Source organism: Eptesicus fuscus, chromosome 1 (assembly GCF_027574615.1).
Source record: "Eptesicus fuscus isolate TK198812 chromosome 1, DD_ASM_mEF_20220401, whole genome shotgun sequence".
In the NCBI taxonomy this organism is placed as follows: domain Eukaryota; kingdom Metazoa; phylum Chordata; class Mammalia; order Chiroptera; family Vespertilionidae; genus Eptesicus; species Eptesicus fuscus.
Genome location: NC_072473.1, coordinates 93,889,209 through 93,905,338, shown reverse-complemented (window position 1 = coordinate 93,905,338; position 16,130 = coordinate 93,889,209). Strand labels below are relative to the sequence as shown.

The 16,130-nt window shown below is 44.3% G+C and overlaps 1 pseudogene; it reads left to right on the top strand.

Moving 5' to 3' along the window:
* The first annotated feature begins 460 nt into the window (after positions 1-460).
* On the top strand, positions 461-1,528 carry LOC114229394 (neurofilament light polypeptide-like; annotated as a pseudogene).
* Positions 1,529-16,130: the final 14,602 nt, after the last annotated feature.

Here is a 16,130-nt window from a genome sequence, read left to right as displayed (position 1 = left end):
CTGACGTTGACTGTGGAGTCCAGGCGGCGATCGGGACCGGGCACTTCCAGTAGGCAGCGCCTGATGCTCCCTGCAGGGTCCAGGAGGCGATGGGGACTGGGCAGGTGGCATGGACAGTGCCTGACATCTCCGGCGAAGTCCAGGAGTCGATCGGGACCGGGCAGTTCCAGCAGGCAGAGCCTGACACTGCCCGCGGGGTCCAGGCGACGATCGGACCGGGCAGGCGGCATGGACAGCACCTGAGGTCGCTTGCGGGGTCCGTAGGCGGGAGTGGCCAGGGTCTCCGGGATCACTTTCTGCCCCTGGGCCTCCTGAGGACACTGGTGGTGCAGGCCTGGGTTAAAAAATTTAATGAAAATGGGATGCCTGTGCCCCGCCCCACCGTGCCCTGTCCCTGGAGAGGAGAGGGAAGTGGGCAGTTAGGAGGCACCGGGGCTCCAAAGTGGCTGGGAACAACCTGCAGGCAAGCTACCAGGAAGAGGTGCTGAACCATGAGGATGCAGAGGGCTGGCTGATGGAGGCGAGCAAAGGTGCAGATGATGTGGCTCTTGCCGGCGCTGAGCTGGAAAAGTGCATCGACAGCCTATTGGACAAAATCGCCTTTCTGAAGAAGGTGCACGAAGAGGAGATCACCGAGCTGCAGGTGCAGATCCAGTATGCTTAGATCTCCGTGGAGATGGACGTGTTCTCCAAGTCCGACCTCTCCGCTATGCTCAAGGACATCCATGCCCAGTACAAGAAAGTGGTTGCCAAGAACATGCAGAATGCCGAAGAATGGTACAAGAGCCGCTTCACTGCGCTGACCAAGAGCGCTGCCAAGAACACCTACGCGGTGCAAGCCAGCGACTGCTCAAGGCCAAGATCCTGGAGATGGAAACAAGCAGGGGCATGAACGAAGAGCTGGGAAAGCAGCTGCAAAAGCTGGAGGATAAGCAGAACTCCGACGTTAGTGCTATGCAGGACACAATCAACAAATTAGAAAATGAGTTGAGAACTACAAAGAGTGAAATGGCATGATATTTAAAAGAATACCAGGACCTCCTCAATGTGAAGATGGCTTTGGACATTGACGTTGCAGCTTATAGGAAACTCTTGGAAGGTGAGGAGACCCAGCTCAGTTTCACCAGTGTGGGAAGCATAGCCAGTGGCTACTCCCAGAGTTCCCAGGTCTTTGGTGATCTGCCTATGGTGGTTTACAGACTAGCTCCTACTTGATGTCCATTCGCTCCTTCCCTTCTTAATACACCAGCCACGTTCAGGAGGAGTAGATCGAGGTGAAGGAGACTATTGAGGCTGCAAAAGCCGAGGAAGCTAAGGATGAACCCCCTTCTGAAGGAGAAGCTGAAGAGGAGAAGGAGAAGGAAGAGGCTGAGGAAGAGGAAGGAGAGGAAGAGGAAGATGGTGCCAAGGAAGAATTTGAGGACGCAAAGGAGGAAAAAAGAGGTGAAGGAGAAGATGCCCAAGAAGCTGAGGACGAGAAGAAAGATGAAGGTGCTGGGAGGAGCAAGCAACCAAGAAGAAAGATTGAGCCTCCCTTTCCTTAATTATTTCAGGAATAATCCTCCCAAAACCAGGTCAACCCCGTCACCAACCAAGCAGTTGAGTTCCCTATATTATATGAATTAAGAAGTCGATATATATAATATTCTGAGGTGACTCAGGTTGGACATTAAATGTTATGCTATGACTTTTCTCCTTATGCAGAGTATCTGTTTGCTTGCATAGTGGCTTCCTGTCTTGCTGCCAGCCTGTGCATGGTCCACGCTTATGAGTTCAGGATCTATGACAATGTGAATAATTCAGATGTTTACAATAAAAACACATAAATACACGAATTCACTAATGTTAATGTTAAACTTCATGGAAAAAATAGTCCTTTGAATCTTTGGTGGTTAGAAATTAAAGACCTCAAATCATGTGCAATAAACAGTAAATAAAGTTACACTGAATGACAAAAAAAAAAATACATTAGGGGCCAGGAAACGTTCAAAGAACGGGGCAACCATTCCCAGATCAGGAAGGGAAGTCACAGGATGTATATTATTGCTACAAATACAGTATTTCCTACTACTTACAACATAAACAATGTAATGTATTAGATGCCTTCCTATTGGATGAAGTACGTATTCTCATAGAGTAATATTGGTAGATATGTTATAGTTATGGCGGTATGTCATATCCTATCTATATTAATAAAAGGGTAATATGCTAATTAGACCATGAAACCTCCCATATGTCCTTCTGGACAAAGCCATGGTGGCGGGGCCGAGGCAGAAGTGGTTAGGGGTGATCAGGCCAGGAGGGGAGGGCAGTTGGGGGTGATCAGGCTGGCAGGGGGGTGCAGTTGGGGGCAAGCAGGCCAGCAGGCAGAGTGGTTAGGGAATATCAAGCAGGAAGGCAGGTGAGCGGTTAGGAGCCAGTAGTCCCACATTGCGAGGGGGTTGTCCAACTGCTGGTTTAGGCCCAATCCCACAGGGTTCCCAGATTGGAGAGGATGCAGGCCAGGCTGAGGGACACCCTCCCCGCCCCGTGCACGAATTTTGTGCACCGGGCCACTAGTAAGTGCATAATCCTCTAAGGCTATGGTCAGCAAACTGCGGCTCGTGAACCACATGCGGCTCTTTCGCCCCTTGAGTGTGGCTCTTCAACAAAATACCACGGCCTGGGCGAGTCTATTTTGAAGAAGTGGCGTTAGAAGAAGTTTAAGTTTAAAAAATTTGGCTCTCAAAAGGAATTTCAATTGTTGTACTGTTGATATTTGGCTCTGTTGACTAATGAGTTTGCCGACCACTGCTCTAAGGTCACTTTGATGAAGCTGTGAACAAGAAACCTAAAGCCATCTGTAACAGAGATTAGGAGAATAGGGTCCTAATGTCAGCTTCCCCACTGACCCCCAAGATCAAGGGCTGTCCAAATGCAGGGTGATGTTGCAGTAGCATAACCATACTGATGCTCTGGGTTTAGATAGTCATATGGTCTGATCAATCCTAAAAGCAACCCAGTGAGATAGGCAGGGCATACCACATGAAGAGACTGATTAAAGCTCAAAGACGTTAATGCACTTACCTAAGGCCACACAGCTAATCCAGGGTGGAGTGAGAATTCACACTCTGAAATCAGGGCCCATTTTCACTTGCCATGGTTTCTCTCACAAGCTCTCAGTGATTAAAAAAAGTGATGCAACAAATACTTTGCAAGCACTTGTGAGGCATTGTTCTATGATCTGAGAATATAGTGGTAAATAAGATACCACAAGGTCCCTATACTCCGGACCCAGTATACTATTGTTTGAAATACACATTGACTCATTACCAAGAACATAACTCAAGTTCAGAAAATGGTGGGTACTATGAAGGAAATGAAGCCAGGTAACGTGAGAGAAATGTGGCAGGTACAAAGATTGGGTGGGCAGGGAAATTAGGCAGGTGACATTTTCTACAGCTCAGGACGCTTTGATGAAATAATGTTCTCCTAGTCTGTGCACTGTGAGTACCAGGGCAGGGCCAGATATCCAGATCAGGGTCTAGCCTGTGGAAGTGATGACCTGCACAGTAACCCCCTGTCCCTATCCCTTCTGTCAGATAGACTTCCCCAGCCCTTGCCCGCCCCCCTACCCTGGGAGTGGCCTTCAAGCTACAGTCTGGCCCAGTATCATGCCAGTCTGGGACCCTGCCAGGCCAAGGAACTCAGGAAATGTGTATGTGAGTTAGGTTTGAAGTTAAACTCATCCAAGTCTAGTTCTAGGAAGAACAAGAAAGAAAAGAAAGAAGTTTATGGTTATATATTGCTACTTACAATGAATATAGCTCCCATGCAAAGAACTGGCCTTTCACAGGACTCTAGAAGATGACAGCAGGAAAAGATAGATCTTAGATGGGGAGATCCAGGGCCAGTGAGATTTGTCCCAGGTCACCCCATGGGTAACAGTCAGGGTCAGGGTCAATGTCATGGCTTGAATCTCAGTACCAGGAGGATAGAGATGAGAACATATTCCCTAACTTCCAGGTGCTCAGAGCCTAGGCAAACAATAAAGAAATGTTCCAAATAATTGCCATTGACTTTGATACTTGCAAAGTAACAATTCTATTAAAAAGCTGCTTTTGTTTTCAGAAGAATCCCCTAATCAGAGACCACCTTCCCAGCTCTGGCATGTTCTCAACACTCACTCACTGAGATCACCCTTCTCCCACACAAACAGGCCCAGAGAGGGGAAATGGTTTGTACAAAGTCACCCAACTCTCAAGTGGCAGAATGGGATCAACCTCGGTCTGTGTGGGCTCTTCCAGATCACCCTCCAGGATTTCTCTTTGGCCATATGAGTAGACCAGTGATTGGGCGCTCCTCAGAAAATATGCTTTATTTACCAAACCAGATAATGGAAATTCCAGGGCTGCACATCCCCACTGAGTCCTTGAGATCTCCAAACAGATGGGAGAGCTTTGTAAAGAGTCAGAGGAGGTGAGCATTTATAGTTGTGTCCTCAGGGACTTCAGGAGCCCCACTTCAAAATGCCCAGTGTGCCATCCTATATAATAAAACCCTAATATGCAAATTGACTGGACAGAGGAATGACAGGTCGCTATGATGCGCACTGACCACCAGGGGGTAGACGCTCAATGCAGGAGCTGCCCCCTGGTGGTCAATGCGCTCCCACAGGGGGAGCGCTGCTCAGCCAGAAGTTGGGCTTGCAGCTGGAGAGTGCAACAGCGGTGGTGGGAGCCTCTCCCACCTCCACTGCAGGCGGCTGGTAAAGAGCTAGGAGTCCCGGACTGTGAGAGCCCTAGGCTGTGAGAGGGGTGTCTGACTGCAGGCTTAGGCCTGATCTCCCAGGGAACAGGCCTGGACTGGGAGGCAGACATCCCCCGAGAGGTCCCGGAATGCAAGAGGGCTCAGGCCGGGCTGAGGGACCCCCCTCCCTGGTGCAGGAATGCCGTGCTCTAGGCCTCTAGTCTATAATACAATGCAAAGTAGTTTTGCTGGATTTACCTCTTTCTATGGCTGCCCAGAGTTAAATCTACTGCTAGTCCTACCTCTAGCCCCAGTCCCACTGTGAGGAATGTGGTGACCATACCAGGGGCAGGGCCTATATCAGTACAATGTGTGTGCACAGAATCTCCCACAGCCAGGACACATGTGACCATCGATTGAACTCAGTGAGTATGGGAATCAAGTCCTCCAAAGCTGGTGTGTCTGTGCAGGTGTTAGGGGGAGGGTGATAACCAAAAAGAGAAAAATAGAACATTAACTCTAGTTGCTACTTCTCAGTGAGCAAACCTCTTCCTCTGAGGCCCCTTACCACTTGGCAGCTCTGTGAGCCCATTCATTCTCTATCTGAACATATGGCATTTATTGTCACCCACCTGGAATTAGAACTCTCTACCTGGCTTCAGCCCTGACCACCCAGAGTCCACAAGTTCCCTTGGGGCAGCTCAATGCTGCCTGACCAGAGTCACCTCTCCTGTGTAGGGTGTCCAGAGTTTGTAAATCAAAACGCAGGACATCCAGTTAAATTGGAATTTCCAGGGAACAACAAATCATTACTTATAGTAATCAATTATTCATTGTTCATCTAAAATTTATGTTTATCTATGTGTCCAGATTTTATCCCGCAGCCCTATTCCTGAAGCCCAGTTGATGCCTTGCACCTGCTGCCAGTACTTGTTATTGGAGAAAACAGTGTAATATCCTGTTTTGCAAAAGTATTTGGGGATTAATACGACAGGCTACAGCCGCGACACTTCTTCCTCTCCCGTCATTTTTGGAGGATTGTCTTCACCATATATAAAGCGTGCATCTGGAGGATGCAAATGAGAGACCCAGTCCTGGAAGGGAAAAAAATGAGTTAGAGATCCGAGATCCGCGTTTCATCTGCCGAGTCTTTTATCCTCGTTAATTCATAATAGTGCCTTTAAAATTCTGGACTAGAATTTGAGAAGTCTCAGTGTTTGAGTGTGACAGTCATTACTCCTAGGAGACGCCCCTGCCGCCAGCTGGTCACCCTCCTCGCATTCTTGGTGCCACAGCGGCCTCCACTGGCCTCTCGGGGAACCGCATGCTGTCTCAGCCTCAGGCTACAACTGCCTGCTCATTTAGCTAGCACTGGCGCCCCACACCTCCCCAGGGGCCTGGGAGGTGTAGAAGTATCACAGCAGGAAGACACAAGTCCAAGTGCATTGTGCGAAAACCAAGCTCTTCCCTGCCACTGTGAAGCTCCGACCAAATCAGGGCTGTATTTCATCTTGCCTGCCAACTTGTAACATATCTGCTGACCCAATTTTAGAGATGTTCTCTTTAAACAGACTCGGTTTTGTGAATATTTTTCTTCAACTATCAAGCTGTGGTGGTGGAAACGTCAAAAAAACAACAACCCTTGCCCTAGCTGATTTGGTTCAAGGATAGAGCGTCAGCCTGCAGACCAAAGGGCCCCGGGTTCGATTCCTGTTAAGGGCATGTACCATGGATTCCTGGTCAGGGCTTGTGAAGGAGGCAACCAATCGATGTGCTTCTCTCACATCGATGTTTCTCTCTGTCTTTCCCTCTCTGTCTTCCACTCTCCCTAAAAAATGAATGGGGAAATATCCTCAGATGAGGATTAACAACAACAAACACACACACAAAAAAAATGCTTTACTAGAATGAGAGATGATTGGACTCAGAATTGATTCTTCTTCTACACATTGGTTATGCTTAAATGGATAGTTGGGGGATGTGAGAAAGGTAAAACCATTGAATTAGGACCCCTACCCCACCCACTGCCTCTTACCTCCAACCTAGCAGCCATCGCCCTTCATTTTGGACAAAGGGAGGGACCATGAATTCATTATTGAAAACACAGTACTCACATAATCTGGTTCATTTTTATATATGTAGCTTGGGGCAAGAAGTTCTCTGCCACAGCTTCCCTTTGATTTGAAAGCAATACAAAGAATGAAGGGAAATTATAAAAATATTGCCAAAAAGGGGCTCGAGCTTGATCCTTACATACACACACATACACACTTGAGCCTTCCATTTACATAAAAAGGTGGTCTTCTAAATGGGTGGTCACCAGCCTTTCTTCTTTCACAAGTTGATTTTCTGGCAGCTCCACAGCTTTTAGTTGGCTTATTTGCTCATAATTTCAGCTGAAACCTACCTCCTTTGTTGGGGAACCCAAGAAGAGGAAGGTTGCCCAAGCCGCAGCCTTTGCAGCAACTGCCACAGAGAACTGAACTTGCAGGTGGCCATGGAATAGACTTGGTGGACTTGGGTGGAAACAGTCTGAGGTCTGCTGTCACTTGGCTAGATGCAAATCCTTGGCTAAGTGGCTTCCTTTCTCTGAGTTTCAGCTCCCCTCATGGGATAAGGAACTACATGGGCATCAACCCAACTCTCAGTCTGATTCTAGTTTGTTCTTCCTCAAATTCTTTTTCAAAAAATTTTTGTTCACTCATTTACTAAATATGTAAGTACCTAAAATATGCCAGGCCCTGGGTTAGAGACTTATCATACAGGATAAATAAGGAATGCCCCTTCCTTAAAAGTAGATCATTGCAAAGCAACAAAAGAAGTACTAGAAGAGAGATATAAACCCAAATGTTGGGTGCCCTGCTGATGGGACTGTCAACTTGTGCAACCCCTTTGGAGGCCAGTTTAGCACCAGCTTCCAGATTGTCCAATGTACACACTACATTAGTCAGCAGTTCTTGTTGCTTGACTGACTCCAGTTACCTTAAGCAGAAAAGGATGTGAATTTGTGGGTGTATTTTTTTAAGGCTATTGAGTAACTCAGAGTACCATGGAAGACTGCAATCTCAGACTCAGGTAGGGACATACTAGTCAAGGCAGCTGCCACAACTACAGCTGAAATCACACCACAAAAACAGTCTGGCACTGACATTGCCATTGCCACCGCTGGACACTGGTGGACACTGCTCACCTAGTGTTGCTGCAGAGCCTGTGTGTTGTGCCATGCCACCACTGCTTCCTACCACAAAGAGGGAGTCACCATGGTTCCTGCCTCACAAATCAGGGAAAAGGGTATCTGCTTAGCTGGGTCAGGATCACATACCTACTCTCTAGCCAAAAGGGAGCCACAGGAAAACTGGTCACCTGGCATTTTGTGCCTTTATAGTGGCAACTGGGCTCTGCTTCCCACACAAAATAATAGCATGGGGAATTTCCCCAGCAGAGGAAGAAATTTATGATGCTGGTGACCAAAATCATGACAAATGTCCTCTATAAGAGCCTTTGACCTGGACATCCCATTTCTACAATTTTTAATAAAATTTTAATATATATTTTTATTGATTTCAGAGAGGAAGGGAGGAAAGAGAGATAGAAACATCAATGACGAGATAGAATCATTGATCGGCTGCACATCCCCTACTGGGGATCAAGTCTGCAACCCAGACATGTGCACCAGTGACCTCTTCATTTACAGGTGGATGCTCAACCACTTAGCCACACCAGGTGGGCCATTTCTACAATTTAATCCTTTAGAGTTATGTTAATACCCACACAAGTACCCATAGTAATATTTGTTGTGGGGTTACCATGTGCTAGGTACTGAGAGATAATAGTGCAAAAACAGGCACTCTATGCCCCAGGGAGCTTACTGGGGGAAAACTCATACATGGGAAGTAATTATGTAAATGAGCATGAAAGTACAACTGAGCTGAGGGCTAAGAAAAAGTGGTATGTATGCTACAACCTAATCTAGTAAAAGGCATTAGGGGAGGATGCCCTTGGGAAGGGAGGGTCAGGGAAGTGTGGCAGGTCAGTAGGGCCAAATCATGAAGGTTAAAGTGTTTTCTGCTTGTTGTCATTTAAATGGGAAGCCATTGAATACTGTATTTGGGGGTGGGGCATGTATGATTAGATTTGCATTTTGCAAAGAGCATCTTCAGAACTGTGTGACCTGGACTGCAATGCAGCAGGAGTGAAAGACCCCTTAAGAAATGGTCAGGTGTCCAAGCAATAGGAGATGGTGGCAGGGAATGATATGGGTAGAGATAGATGCCTGGACGGGTTCAGGATATACTGAAGGAGGTGAAATCCACATGGTTTTCTGGTGGATGTCTACACCTCAGGGGGTTGGAGGGCTTTCCAGGCCCTGCAGCTATCAGAGCCAGAAAGGTCAAGGCTGGGAAGAACAGCAGCAGTCTTGGTGTTAAACTTTATATAAAAATATTCACATTTGTAAGTTCTCATGGGAGAGAAAGGAAACCAGTTTTGTCCTGCAGGAAACAGTATCACATACTCACATGCAAATGCCTCATATTTGCATGTCATAGAAAGTCAGAGTTGAGAACCCCTTAGAAATTGTGCAGCATGAAAAGTAGATTGTAAAATAGGATGTAGAAAAACTGACAGAATGTAAAATTGTACACACAAAGGAAAGGCTATGCCAGGTTAACAGTGGTGTTAGATTATTGTCTTTGTTTTCTAATATTTTTCTGTGACGAATATGTAAATACTATTGCAATTAAGTGAGGAATCCAATATTATACTTTAAAAGAAATTACTGAGTATACACAACTCCTCTTCTATAGGGAAGAAACTGAGATGGGAGATTCTCTCTGGATAGGAAGAAAGAAAAAAATCCAATCAACTACTACTATAGCAACTTTTTTTAAAAAATATATTTTATTGATTTTCTACAGAGAGGAAAGGAGAGGGACAGAGAGCTAGAAACATCGATGAGAGAGAAACATCGACCAGCTGCCTCTTGCACACCCGCTACTGGGGATGTGCCCGCAACCAATGTACATGCCCTTGACCAGAATCGAACCTGGGACCCTTCAGTTCGCAGACCGATGCTCTATCCACTGAGCCAAACCGGTTTCGGCATATAGCAACTTTTTTATTGTTTTAAAATCTTTATCTTTATTTGAAAGCTCCTTGTCCTCCTTAAAGATTGTTCAGGGCTATGTGCAAAGGAATACTCATTTTATATAGTCAACACATTATTTTAGTAATTGAGTGTGTATTCCCCGAATCATGAGTCTCAGAGATAGAAGGGGTTTTAGTAATTAGTCCTACTCTGTCAAATAATTGCCTGTGTCAGAATTTCTCGACCTAGGCTCTATTGCCATTTGGGGCCAGATAGTTTTTGTTGTGGGGGCTATCCTGTGTATGCTTTCTATTACCCTTGGCCTCTCCCCACCTCAATGCCAGTACCACTGCCCCCAGTTGTGACAGCTAAAATGGAGTTGATTGCCCCTGTTGAGAATCACCAGCCTAGATGTTATTTACATACCTCAGGTGACAGAGAGCTCATCACAACTAGGAACAGACTCTTCCAACCATGAGCTGCTGTTAAAGCTCAAACTTTTACTCAACTGCTATCTGTCTCCTTCAGCCTCTGGTGCTGGTTCTTTCCTTGAGGCCATTAGAGAGCATGTCCAATCTCTCTTGCCTATGATGGTTCTGCAGAGATTTCAAGATAGCACCATGCTCTGCCTCCCATCATCCCCCACATGCTCCCATGTTTTTCTTCCCAAGTTCAAAATTCATCCTTAGGCTGTTCCTCACATGCCATATTGGGTCTCTTGTTTGTCAACATTTCTATCACAACTCTGGGTCCTTGACTAAACACAATTCTCCAGGTGCTGGCTAACTGTGTAGGAAGAACAGCTGATCACCTCCCTCCTCCCGAATACCCATTTATGTAGCCCGAAATTCCTTCCTGGCACCATGGCACACTAAGTCTCCATACTAAGCTATTGACCAAAATGCTAAAGGTTTGCATGTATGACACTGATCTCTTGGGTCACCCTTCCTAGCTCCTTAATTCTGAGGCCTACCTGTTTGGCCTACATCTATCTTTCTCAAACTTCTCCAATTCACATGAAACTGGTAACAGTGCATGCCTCTGAAGACAGCAGGGTAGCTGGGGACATGTGTGTGCCTTTCAAACTTTGTACTGTGTGCATATATTATCTAGACACAATAAATAAGCCAGCAAATAAATACATTGGATATGTTTAACCTGCTTTGATTCATCCAATCCTTCTAGCCTGTCTTGACCCATTTGGTAATTTATGATGTATTCACTCAAAGTAATCCATGAGGAAAGGTGGAAAAAGATAAGTCAAGGTTCATCAAAGCATATTTAAGTCAAGACACCAAGTAGTGACTTTTCCAGTTGGAACACCAGGAACTCACACATTTCCTTGAAGAAGACAAGTAAGCCCTCTTTTAAGTGGTTGCTATTGCATATCTGGTTTCCTTAAACAGAGGCCCACCTGATTGATCACCCCACTTCCTTATTTCTGGGGAGTTTCTAACTTCAGGGCAAGCTGGGAGAAATAACATTGTCCAGAAAGACACTGCTACACTCAAGAGCAACTCACCCTTACCATCAAGAAAGAATTTGACTCCCTCGCAAAACCCACACCACACTTGCCCTGTCCTCACATTTTTGGGAACACTTTGAGTACTGGAAGGGAACAAACCTATACTGCAGTATCAGGATTTGTTAAATGGCTTCACTTATTTTAAGGCAGCATCAAGCAGTCCCAAAACAGCAGCAAGAATTGCACACACAATGACAATGGCAAATTTACTATGATTTAATTATACAATAACTGATGCTGCCCTTAACACAAATACAAGGGAACCTTTTTAATAGCCTGGAGGAGGTAAAATTCATAAAATCTATTAAGTAGATAATTAGTTTTGAATACAAATCACATGCAAAAGTTTCTTTCTAAAACACACAAAATTACAATAATTTAAGGCAAAAGCTGTGTAAAGGTCAGCTTCAATCCTGCTCCAACCATCTTACCAACATAAATCAATGTTTCTTGACTTTTACAGATATAATAAAACAAAAGCAGTTGACCACTAGTCTTTGCTCCTCTCTTTGCCCACATCCTAACTCTGGCTTCCTAGTAGGTGACAAATACACTAGACCCGTGGTCGGCAAACTGCGGCTCGCGAGCCACATGCGGCTCTTAGCCCCTTGAGTGTGGCTCTTCCACAAAATACCACGGCCTGGGCGAGTCTATTTTGAAGAAGTGGCGTTAGAAGAAGTTTAAGTTGAAAAACTAAACTTTGGCTCTCAAAAGAAATTTCAATCGTTGTACTGTTGATATTTGGCTCTGTTGACTAATGAGTTTGCCGACCACTGCACTAGACCTAGAGCCTTTTTACCCTGCTGGCAGTGGGGCACTGCTCCTCTTGCTTGGGCTTTGCCATGTGATTCTGTGCAGGCACCTGCAAGTGGTTTCCAGACACCTCATGCAGAGCCAGTCCAAGCCATGTTTGTTTTCTCCAGCCTGGACACACCCCCATCAGAGACCTAGGAATCCAGAGTCATGCAAGGGCATCTTTCCAAGACTAGAACAATTAGCTGCCAGTGATCTTGATTGGACATGGAATAAAGCCAGCAAACTGTTAGAAAGAAAAGCCCTTGAAGGTGGACTCCCCACATCAGACTGCCAATATTTCAGCAAACACTTGAGAGGACAGTGGCACCTACTCCACCAGGTGGGCAAATGGACAGGGATGCCAGCAGGAGCTTCCATAGCATGGGTAAGGCAAGTCCTGAGAGCAGAGAGGGCTCTTACCCATTATGGAAACACTATGGGCAATCCAAGGGCACCAACTAGTGACATTTCTCTCAGCTTCAAGTCCTCATGAGCAGAAGAGAGCCTGCCCAGAAGTGCCAAGGGGACACCAAGTGCATTGGGGTAGGGAGAGACTAGGCTGACAGCAGATTCAACCACAACAGGCTACACCTAAAGCCAAAAAAGAAAATGGGTGGAGGTCAAAGGGAGCGGCTGGGTTCTATTTCAACACTAGATCCGAGGTCAGAATTCAAGAGACTCCTCAGAGGAGCTAGAACTTCAGGTTGGACTTGGGCAAGGAGAAGGGGCAGAGCCCAATTTGTGAATTTATTCCCAAAGCCCCTCACATGGTGAGTTGGGAACCTGGCAGGCATCAGTGAGGTTGGCCCTAGCGGGGGTAAGAGCCAGCTCTTGTCATCATTCAGAAAAATAATGCCCTCTGTAGACCGGGTGAGGCTCCTTCTGAGTCACCTTGCTCATCTCTAAGCACACACCCAACATTTTTAAGTGATTAAAGATGAACGTAGGCTGGGTATATACCCAAAAGAATTAAAAGCAGACTCAGATAGCCGTGTAGCCACGATCATAGCAACAATATTTGCAATAGCCAAAAGGTAGAAACAAACTAAGTGTCCATCAAGTGATGAATAGATAAACAAAATGTGGCTTATCCATACAATGTAGTATCAGCCTTTAAAAAGAAGGAAATTCTGCAATATGATACAACATGAATGAACTTTAAAATATTATTCTAAGTGAAATAAGCCAGGCACAAAAGGACAAATACTGCATGATTCCACTTATATGAGGTTCATATGGTGATGAAATTCATTGAGACAGAAATTAGAATGGTGGGAGTCAAGCATTAGAGGGAGGAGAAGAATGGGAAGTTAGTGTTTAATGGGAACAGAGTTTCAGTGTGGCAAGAGGATAAGAGTTCTGTGGATGGATGGAGGTGACTGTAGCACAACAATGTGAGTGTACTTATTGCCATAGAACTACATATTTAATAATGTTTAAGATGGTAAATTTTATGTTACCTGCATTTATCACTTTTAAAAATGCATACAAAAATTTGAGAATTTCAGTTGAAAGATTAGTATAGGAAGGGTGGTGTAGTCATTACAACTGCTAACCAAGAATTGTAAATGACATAAAAAACCATGTTAATGTTATTTTAGATCAAAAAGCAGGATACAGGATTATATGTAGTAAATTTCAGCTATGTAAAGATAAAAATGTCCATATCTGTACATACGTATGTGGGAAAAGAAAGGAAAGAAATGCACATGTCAACAGTGGCTATATTCTGGAAGGTGAGCTTCATTTCATCACACCATTTTCCACAATGAGCATGTGTTACTTTGATAATGGGATGAAAAGACAGGTTAAGTCAAGTATAAAACCAAACCACAAAAATTCAAAGGAATATGAATATTTATTCAATCTCCAGAATGAGAGAGGTCTCCAGGTTTAACAGGACAAAGGGGAAAAAAATCACATAGGAAAAGAACAATTTGTTTAATTACTTAAAAAGTGAAACCCAAAACCAAATTTAAAAGGCAACTTCACATACTAGAAATACAGTTGTCCAACAATCCTACAGGGAGAACATGATCAAAGTCTTTAATGAGCAAAGAATTAGAAGGTAAAATAAAATACCACTTTTATCTATTATAATTAGGGGTGGGGGTTTGGGGGTTTTGTTGATTTCATGGTTTTTATTTGCATGCTTATTTGCTTTATTTTTAGCTTCACTGCCCTAAAGTAACAGGAGAGTGGGAAGAGTAGCAAAATAGAGAAGATTTTGACAATGTGGCACTGAAAGACTACCCTAAGAGAGTAATGCATAAAAATGTTATTCAAAAAGTTGTTAATCACAGCATTATTTGAAATACTAAAAATCTGGAAATAACCTAAATGTTGAATAACTGAAAGAAGGTTGTATACATTGATAAAAACTACACAATAAAATATATTCCCACCAGTATAAAGCATCTTTACAAAAATCTGTAGTAACCACATATAATACTTAGTGGGGAAAAAACAAAGAATACAAAATTGTACAATAAAGCACATAGTATGATGACAACCATATACTAGTAAAAATTCACACCCCAAAAAAGACAAGATATTAAGTAACTATCTTGGGGTAAAATACTGATGTATTTTTTTTATTTTTTACTATATTTCTGTTGTCCAATTTTTCTATTAATTACCATAATTTTGTAATCAAGAAAATAACTTTTTTTAAAGTAAGGGAACCAAAAGATTCTTTAGTGATGTTCATTTCATCCTAAGATGTAGTCTAGAGAGTCACAAACCCTCACCCTCTTGTAGGTGGGAGCATGGGAGTAGGGTATGAAGAATGATCATGAATGGATGGTGAAGGGGGGTGGGAAAAATCTAGGGGTGGATGGGGAGGCAGGGATTGGCAAAGGAGAGTGAGGGACCAGTATACAAACTGGTCAACCGAGGAAAGGGGCTTTGTGGAGTCAGGGAAGACTCTGACTGCTCAGCGGAGGTCTTTGTAGACCCAGTAGTAGGCACTAACGGTGTTCTCAAAGGGCAGGATCAAAGAGGGATTTCAGGAAGACACATGGATTCTTTAGGGACTGAGGGAGGAAAGAAGAGGGGCGGGTAAACTACTTGGGAAGGAGGTGAGAAGGGCTGAGGCGATGGCCATGGTAATGGAGAAAAAGAGGCTGATTGCCAGAGTGAACTCCCTATGCTATGCTTAAACCAAACATACTTCACTCACTCCTGGACATGGCTTCGCAGGCAAACCCAGGGTAGAAAATGAGCCCATAGGAGGAACTTGCTAACAACCACGTGGATCCAGCTCAAATTCAGAGTTAATGGAGAGCAGCTCCATTCAATCTACTTTCTGTCATGACAAAAAGGCTCTAGATCAGTGTTGTCCAACATGGTAACCACTAACCAACCACATGTGGCTACTGAGCACTTGAAATATGGCAAGTGCAATTGAGATTCTACTTTTGAAATGTTTATTTCATTTTAACTAATTTAAAATTAATAGTCACATGTACCTAGTGGCTACTGGACAGCACACACATTGGGGTAGTGGTTCTCAAAGTGTGGTCTTTAGAGGAGCAGAGTGATTTGTAAGGAATGCAAATTCTCAGGCCTCACCCAGGTGCACTGAATCAGAACCTTTACAGGCAGGGCCCAGCACACTGGATTTTAACAATCCCTTCAGGTGGTTCTCTGATGTACTCTCATATTTGTGAGCCACTGAATTAGGACCATTGAAAATTTCTAGGATCACTTGTTCTAATTTCAACTGAACTGTATAAAAGAACCCCTGGTCAAGTGAAATGGGACTTTCTACAAAGTGAGTGGAGAACCATTAATAAAATATGTACTTATCAGTGAAATTGTGAGACAACAGAGATGTGGTTTATCTAAACTAAGTCAAGATAAGGAACATGGTTGACTTTGATATCTAAAAACTAGAAGTGGCTGCTCATCCCACTGTATGTTGGAGATATACAAAAGTGCCTCTAAATTGGGTTAAGTATCACAAATAAACAAAAAGCAACCATAACTTGTTAG